The 8,466-nt window shown below is 41.2% G+C and overlaps 1 non-coding gene across 1 annotated transcript; it reads left to right on the top strand.

Moving 5' to 3' along the window:
• Positions 1 to 7,297: 7,297 nt before the first annotated feature.
• Positions 7,298 to 7,405, top strand: LOC130938153 (small nucleolar RNA R71). The gene has a single exon (XR_009069329.1). It is a non-coding gene; the product is annotated as a small nucleolar RNA R71 (small nucleolar RNA).
• Positions 7,406 to 8,466: the final 1,061 nt, after the last annotated feature.

The following is an 8,466-nucleotide window of genomic DNA, read 5'->3' as shown; positions in this document are numbered from 1 at the left end:
TGAGACTTGAGCTTCTCATGTGTCTGGACTGTTTCTGGAGTTAAACGTCCAGTTGTGACCTGTTTTGGGCGTTTAACTCCAACGGGTAACCTGTTTCTGGCGTTTAACGCCAGAATGGAACATGGAACTGGCATTTAATGCCAAATTACGTCGTTTATCTTCAAGCAAAGTATGAACTATTATATATTTCTGGAAAGTCCTAGATGTCTACTTTCCAACCCAATTGAGAGCGCGCCAATTGGACTCTTATAGATCCAAAAAATCCATTCCGAGTGCAGGGAGGTCAGAATCCAACAACATCAGCAGTCCTTTTTCAGCCTGAATCAGATTTTTGCTCAGCTCCCTCAATTTCTGCCAGAAAATAGCTAAATTCACAGAAAAATACACAAACTCATAGTAAAGTCCAGAAATATGAATTTTGCCTAAAAACTAATAAAAATATACTAAAAACTAACTAAAACATACTAAAAACTACATGAAATTATCCCCAAAAAGCGTATAAAATATCCGCTCATCACAGCACCAAACTTAAACTGTTGCTTGTCCCCGAGCAACTAGATAAATAAAATAGGATAAAAAGAAATTAAGAAGCAATAATATCTCAGAGTTTCAAGTGAAGCTCAGATTCTAATTAGATGAGCGGGTCTAGTAACTTTTTGCTTCCGAACAGTTTTGGCATCTCACTTTATCCTTTGAAATTCAGAATGATTGGCATCCATAGGAACTCAGAATTCAGATAGTATTATTGATTCTCCTAGTTTAGTATGTTGATTCTTGAACACAGCTATTTTATGAATCTTGGCCGTGGCCCTAAGCACTTTGTTTTTCAGTATTACCACCAGATACATAAATGCCACAGACACATAACTGGGTGAACCTTTTTAGATTGTGACTTAGCTTTGCTAAAGTCCCCAATTAGAGGTGTCCAGAGTTCTTAAGCACACTCTTTTGCTTTGGATCATGACTTTGACCACTCAGTCTCAAGCTTTTCTCTTGGACCTGTGGTGCGCGAAATTGTGAACAATACTTTTCACAACTCTCATAATCCCTGGTCATGAACTCCAAAAACTTGGTGGTTCAATTCCATGGCATTACACAACTTCGCACAACTAACCAGCAAGTGCACTGGGTCGTCCAAGTAATACCTTACGTGAGTAAGGATCGATCCCACGGAGATTGTTAGCATTGAAGCAAGCTATGGTCATCTTGTAAATCTTAGTCAGGCAGACTCAAATGGGTATGGTGATGAACGAAAATAATATAAAAGATAAGGATAGTGATACTTATGTATATCATTGGTGTAAGAGCTTCAGACAAGCGTATGAAGATGCCTTCCCTTCCGTCTCTCTGCTTTCCTACTGCCTTCATCCAATCCTTCTTACTCCTTTCCATGGCAAGCTCGTGTAGGGTTTCACTGTTGTCAGCAGCTACCTCCCATCCTCTCAGTGAAAATACGTCCCTGATGCTCTGTCACAGCATAGGCTAATCATCTGTCGGTTCTCGTTCAGGCCGGAATAATATCCATTGATACTTTTGCGTCTGTCACTAACGCCCTAGCCTGCTAGGAGTTTGAAGCACGTCACAGTCATTCAATCATTGAATCCTACTCAGAATACCACAGACAAGGTTAGACCTTCCGGATTCTCTTGAATGCCGCCATCAGTTCTTGCCTATACCACGAAGACTCTGATCTCACGGAATGGTTGGCTCGTTTGTCAGGCGAGCACTCGGTTGTCAGGCGATCAACCATGCATCGTGCAATCAGGAATCCAAGAGATATTCACTAAGCCTCAGATGCTTGTAGAACAAGAATGGTTGTCAGTCACCTTGTTCATGGGTGAGAATGGTGATGGGCGTCAATCATCACCTTCATCAAGTTGAAGAACAAGTGATATCTTGGACAAAGAACAAGCGGAATTGAATAGAAGAACAATAGTAATTGCATTAATACTCGAGGTACAGCAGAGCTCCACACCTTAATCTATGGTGTGTAGAAACTCCACCGTTGAAAATACATAAGAACAAGGTCTAGGCATGGCCGAATGGCCAGCCTCCCAAAGTGATCAAAAGATCTCTAGAAAAAGGTTCCAAAGATCCGAAGATTTCTAATACAATAGTAAAAGGTCCTACTTATAGAAAACTAGTAGCCTAAGGTGTACAGAAATGAGTAAATGACATAAAAATCCACTTCCGGGCCCACTTGGTGTGTGCTTGGGCTGAGCAATGAAGCATTTTCGTGTAGAGACTCTCCTTGGAGTTAAACGCCAGCTTTAGTGCCAGTTTGGGCGTTTAACTCCCACTTAGGTGCCAGTTCCGGCGTTTAACGCTGGAATTTCTTGAGGTGACTTTGAACGCCGGTTTGGGCCATCAAATCTTGGGCAAAGTATGGACTATTATATATTGCTGGAAAGCCCAGGATGTCTACTTTCCAACGCCGTTGAGATCTCGCCAATTGGGCTTCTGTAGCTCCAGAAAATCCACTTCGAGTGCAGGGAGGTCAGAATCCAACAGCATCTGCAGTCCTTTTGAGTCTCTGGATCAGATTTTTGCTCAGATCCCTCAATTTCAGCCAGAAAATACCTGAAATCACAGAAAAACACACAAACCCATAGTAAAGTCCAGAAAAGTGAATTTTAACTAAAAACTAATAAAAATATACTAAAAACTAACTAGATCATACTAAAAACATACTAAAAACAATGCCAAAAAGCATACAAATTATCCGCTCATCACAACACCAAACTTAAATTGTTGCTTGTCCCCAAGCAACTGAAAATCAAATAAGATAAAAAGAAGAGAATATGCAATGAACTCCAAAAACATCTATGAAGATCAGTATTAATTAGATGAGCGGGGCTTTTAGCTTTTTGTCTCTGAATAGTTTTGGCATCTCACTCTATCCCTTGTAATTCAGAATGATTGGCTTCCTTAGGAACTTAGAATCCAGATAGTGTTAATGATTCTCCTAGTAAAGTATGATGATTCTTGAACATAGCTTTTTATTGAGTCTTGGCTGTGGCCCAAAGCACTCTGTCTTCCAGTATTACCACCGGATACATACATGCCACAGACACATAATTGGGTGAACCTTTTCAGATTGTGACTCAGCTTTGCTAAAGTCCCCAATTAGAGGTGTCCAGGGTTCTTAAGCACACTCTTATTGCCTTGGATCACAACTTTATTTCTTTCTTTTTCTTTCTTCTTTTTTTTCTTTCTCTTTTTTTTTTCGTTTGCTTCCTTCTTTTTCTTGCTTCAAGAATCATTTTTAATGATTTTTCAGATCCTCAGTAACATGTCTCCTTTTTCATCATTCTTTCAAGAGCCAACATTCATGAACCACAAATTCAAAAGACATATGCACTGTTCAAGCATACATTCAGAGAACAAAAGTGTTGCCACCACATCAAATTAATTAAACTATTATAAAATTCAGAATTCATGCAATTCTTTCCTTTTCAATTAAGCACGTTTTTATTCAAGAAAGGTGATGGATTCATAGGACATTCATAACTTTAAGGCATAGACACTAAGACACTAATGATCACAAGACACAAACATGGATAAACATAAGCATAAAATTCGAAAAACAGAAGAATAAAGAACAAGGAAATCAAAGAACGGGTCCACCTTAGTGATGGCGGCTCTTTCTTCCTCTTGAAGATCCTATGGAGTGCTTGAGCTCCTCAATGTCTCTTCCTTGTCTTTGTTGCTCCTCCCTCATGATTCTTTGGTCTTCTCTAATTTCATGAAGGATGATGGAGTGTTCTTGATGCTCCACCCTTAGTTGTTCCATGTTGGAACTCAACTCTCCTAGGGAGGTGTTTAGTTGCTCCCAATAATTTTGTGGAGGAAAGTGCATCCCTTGAGGCATCTCAGGGATCTCTTGATGAGAGGGGTCTCTTGTGTACTCCATCCTTTTCTTGGTGATGGGCTTATCCTCATCAATGGGGGTATCTCCCTCTATGTCAACTCCAACTGAATAACAGAGGTGACAAATGAGGTGAGGAAAGGCTAACCTTGCTAAGGTAGAGGACTTATCCGCCACCTTGTAGAGTTCTTGGGCTATGACCTCATGAACTTCCACTTCTTCTCCAATCATGATGCTATGGATCATGATAGCCCGGTCTATGGTAACTTCGGACCGGTTGCTAGTGGGAATGATTGAGCGTTGTATGAACTCTAACCATCCTCTAGCCACGGGCTTGAGGTCATGCCTTCTTAATTGAACCGGCTTTCCTCTTGAATCTTGCTTCCATTGTGCGCCCTCTTCACATATGATTGTGAGGACTTGGTCCAACCTTTGATCAAAGTTGACCCTTCTTGTATAAGGATGCTCATCTCCTTGCATCATAGGCAAGTTGAACGCCATCCTCACACTCTCCGGACTAAAATCCAAGTATTTCCCCCGAACCATAGTGAGATAATTCTTTGGATTCGGGTTCACACTTTGGTCATGGTTCTTTGTGATCCATGCATTGGCATAGAACTCTTGAACCATCAAGATTCCGACTTGTTGAATGGGGTTGGTGAGTACTTCCCAACCTCTTCTTCGGATCTCATGGCGGATCTCCGGATATTCACCCTTTTTGAGTGAAAAGGGGACCTCGGGGATCACCTTCTTCAAGGCCACAACTTCATAGAAGTGGACTTGATGCACCCTTGAGAGGAATCTATCCATCTCCCATGACTCGGAGGTGGAAGCTTTTGCCTTCCCTTTCCTCTTTCTAGAGGTTTCTCCGGCCTTGGATGCCATAATGGTTATGGAAAAATGAAAAAGCAACGCTTTTACCACACCAAACTTAAAATGTTTGCTCGTCCTCGAGCAAAAGAAGAAAGAAGAAGAAATGAGGAAGAGGGAGAAGGTGGTGTGTTCGGCCAAGAAGGGAAAGAAGGGGTGTTTAGGTTGTGTGAAAATGAAGGGTTGAAGAAGGGTATATATAGGCGAGAGGGGGGTAATGGTTCGGCCATTATGGGTGGGTTTGGGAGGGAAGGTGGTTTGAATTTGAAAGGTGAGGTTGGTGGGGATTTATGAAGGATGGATGTGAGTGGTGAAGAGAAAGATGGGATTTGATAGGTGAAGAGTTTTTGGGGAAGAGGTTTTGAGGTGATTGATGAATGGGGGAAGAAGAGTGAGAGTGGTGGTGGGGTCCTGTGGGGTCCACAGATCCTGTGGTGTCAAGGAAAAGTCATCCCTGCACCAAATGGCATCAAAATTCACGTTTTGAGCCATTTCTGGCGTTAAACGCCGGGTTGGTGCCCATTCCTGGCGTTTAACGCCAGGTTGTTGCCCTTTACTGGCGTTTAACGCCAGTCTGGTGCCCCTTTCTGGCATTAAACGCCCAGAATGGTGCCAGACTGGGCGTTAAACGCCCAACAGCTAGCATTACTGGCGTTTGAACGCCAGCTTCTTCTCCTCCAGGGTGTGCTATTTTTCTTCCTGTTTTTCATTCTGTTTTTGCTTTTTTCATTGTTTTTGTGACTTCTTACGATCATCAACCTACAAAAAAGATAAAATAACAAAAGAAAATAGTTAACTATAAAACATTGGGTTGCCTCCCAACAAGCGCTTCTTTAATGTCATTAGCTTGACAGAGGACTCTCATGGAGCCTCAGAAATACTCAGAACCGTGTAGAACCTCCCAACACCAAACTTAGAGTTTGAATGTGGGGGTTCAACACCAAACTTAGAGTTTGGTTGTGGCCTCCCAACACCAAACTTAGAGTTTGACTGTGGGGACTCTGCTTGGCTCTGTTTTGAGAGAAGCTCTTCATGCTTCCTCTCCATGATGATAGAGGGATGTCCTTGGGCCTTAAACACCAAGGATTCTTCATTCACTTGAATGATCAACTCTCCTCTATCAACATCAATCACAGCCTTTGCTGTGGCTAGGAAGGGTCTGCCAAGGATGATGGATTCATCCATGCACTTCCCAGTCTCTAGGACTATGAAGTCAGTAGGGATGTAATGGTCTTCAATCTTCACCAGAACATCCTCTACAAGTCCATAGGCTTGTTTTCTTGAGTTGTCTGCCATCTCTAGTGAGATTTTTGCAGCTTGCACCTCAAAGATCCTTAATTTCTCCATTGCAGAGAGGGGCATGAGGTTTACACTTGACCCTAAGTCACACAAGGCCTTCTTGAAGGTCATGGTGCCTATGGTGCAAGGTATAGAAAACTTCCCAGGATCCTGCCTCTTTTGAGGCAGTTTCTGCCTAGACAAGTCATCCAGTTCTTTGGTGAGCAAGGGAAGTTCATCTTCCCAAGTCTCATTTCCAAATAACTTGTCATTTAGCTTCATGATTGCTCCAAGGTATTTAGTAACTTGCTCTTCAGTGACATACTCATCCTCTTCAGAGGAAGAATACTCATCAGAGCTCATGAATGGCAGAAGTAAGTCCAATGGAATCTCTATGGTCTCATTTTGAGCCTCAGATTCCCATGGTTCCTCATTGGGGAACTCAGAGGAGATTGGTGCACGCCCATTGGGGTCTTCCTCTGTGGCGTCCACCTCTTCTCTTTCCTCTCCATATTCGGCCATGGTTATGGCTTTGCACTCTCCTTTTGGATTTTCTTCTGTATTACTTGGGAGAGTACTGGGAGGGAGTTCAGTAATTTTCTTGCTCAGCTGTCCCACTTGTCCTTCCAAATTTCTGATGGAGGACCTTGTTTCATTCATGAAACTTTGAGTGGTTTTGATTAGATCAGAGACTATTGTTGCTAAGTCAGAGGTATTCTGCTTAGAACTCTCTGTCTGTTGCTGAGAAGATGATGGAAAAGGCTTGTTATTGCCAAGCCTATTTCTTCCACCATTATTGTTATTGAAACCTTGTTGAGGTCTCTCTTGATTCTTCCATGAGAAATTTGGGTGATTTCTCCATGAAGAATTATAGGTGTTTCCATAGGGTTCTCCTAGGTAATTCACCTCTTCCATGGAAGGGTTCTCAGGATCATAAGCTTCTTCCTCAGATGAAGCTTCCTTAGTACTGTCGGGTGTATTTTGCATTCCAGACAGACTTTGAGAAATCAAATTGACTTGTTGAGTCAATATCTTGTTCTGAGCCAGTATGGCATTCAGAGTGTCAATCTCAAGAACACCTTTCTTCTGATTAGTCCCATTGTTCACAGGATTCCTTTCAGAAGTGTACATGAATTGGTTATTTGCAACCATTTCAATTAGCTCTTGAGCCTCTGTAGGCGTCTTCTTCAGATGAAGAGATCCTCCAGCAGAGCTATCCAAAGACATCTTGGATAGTTCAGATAGACCATCATAGAAGATACCTATGATGCTCCATTCAGAAAGCATGTCTGAGGGACATCTTCTGATTAATTGTTTGTATCTTTCCCAAGCTTCATAGAGGGATTCTCCATCCTTCTGTCTGAAGGTTTGAACTTCCACTCTAAGCTTACTCCATTTTTGAGGTGGAAAGAACTTTGCCAAGAAGGCATTGACTAGCTTTTCCCAAGAGTCCAGGCTTTCTTTAGGTTGAGAATCCAACCATATTCTAGCTCTGTCTCTTACAGCAAAAGGGAATAGCATCAGTCTGTAGACCTCAGGGTTAACCCCATTAGTCTTGACTGTGTCACAGATTTGCAAGAATTCAGCTAAGAACTGATGAGGATCTTCCATTGGAAGTCCATGGAACTTGCAATTCTGTTGCATTAGAAAAACTAATTGAGGCTTAAGCTCAAAGTTGTTTGCTCCAATGGCAGGGATAGAGATGCTTCTCCCATAGAAATCAGGAGTAGGTGCAGTGAAGTCACCCAGCACCTTCCTTGCATTGTTGGCATTGTTGTTGTTTTCGGCTGCCATGGGTTCTTCTTCCTTGAAGAATTCGGTCAGGTCCTCAACAGAGAGTTGTGCTTTAGCTTCTCTTAGCTTTCGCTTCAAGGTTCTCTCAGGTTCAGGGTCAGCTTCAACAAGAATGCCTTTGTCTTTTTTTCTGCTCATAAGAAAGAGAAGAGAAAAAGAAAAATGTGGAATCCTCTATGTCACAGTATAGAGATTCCTTGAAGTGTCAGAGGAAAAGAAAAATAGAAGAAAGAAGGTAGAAGAATTCGAACTTGATGAGATAGAGTTCGAATTGTGCATTAAGAAGGAGCAGTACTCCATAAATAGAAGGATGTGAGAGAGAGGGAAGAGGATTTTCGAAAATTAAATTAAGAGGATTTTAAAAATATTCTGAAAAGATGATTGATAATTTTCGAAAATTGAAAGTGGAAAAGAAATCAAGTGATTTTTGAAAAAGATTTTGAAATTAGAAGTTAAAAAAAAAAAGATGTGATTGAAAACTATTTTGAAAAAGATGTGATTGAGAAGATATGATTGGTTTTAAAAAAATGTGATTGAGAAGATATGATTTGAAAACAATTTTAAAAGATATGATTTGAAAACAATTTGAAAAGATATGATTTTAAAAAATTAATGACTTGTCTAACAAGAAAAGATATGATTCAAACATAAAACCT

This window comes from Arachis stenosperma, chromosome 6, assembly GCF_014773155.1.
Source record: "Arachis stenosperma cultivar V10309 chromosome 6, arast.V10309.gnm1.PFL2, whole genome shotgun sequence".
In the NCBI taxonomy this organism is placed as follows: domain Eukaryota; kingdom Viridiplantae; phylum Streptophyta; class Magnoliopsida; order Fabales; family Fabaceae; genus Arachis; species Arachis stenosperma.
Note: the sequence above shows the minus strand (reverse complement) of the source record. Positions and strands in the feature narration are given on the sequence as shown.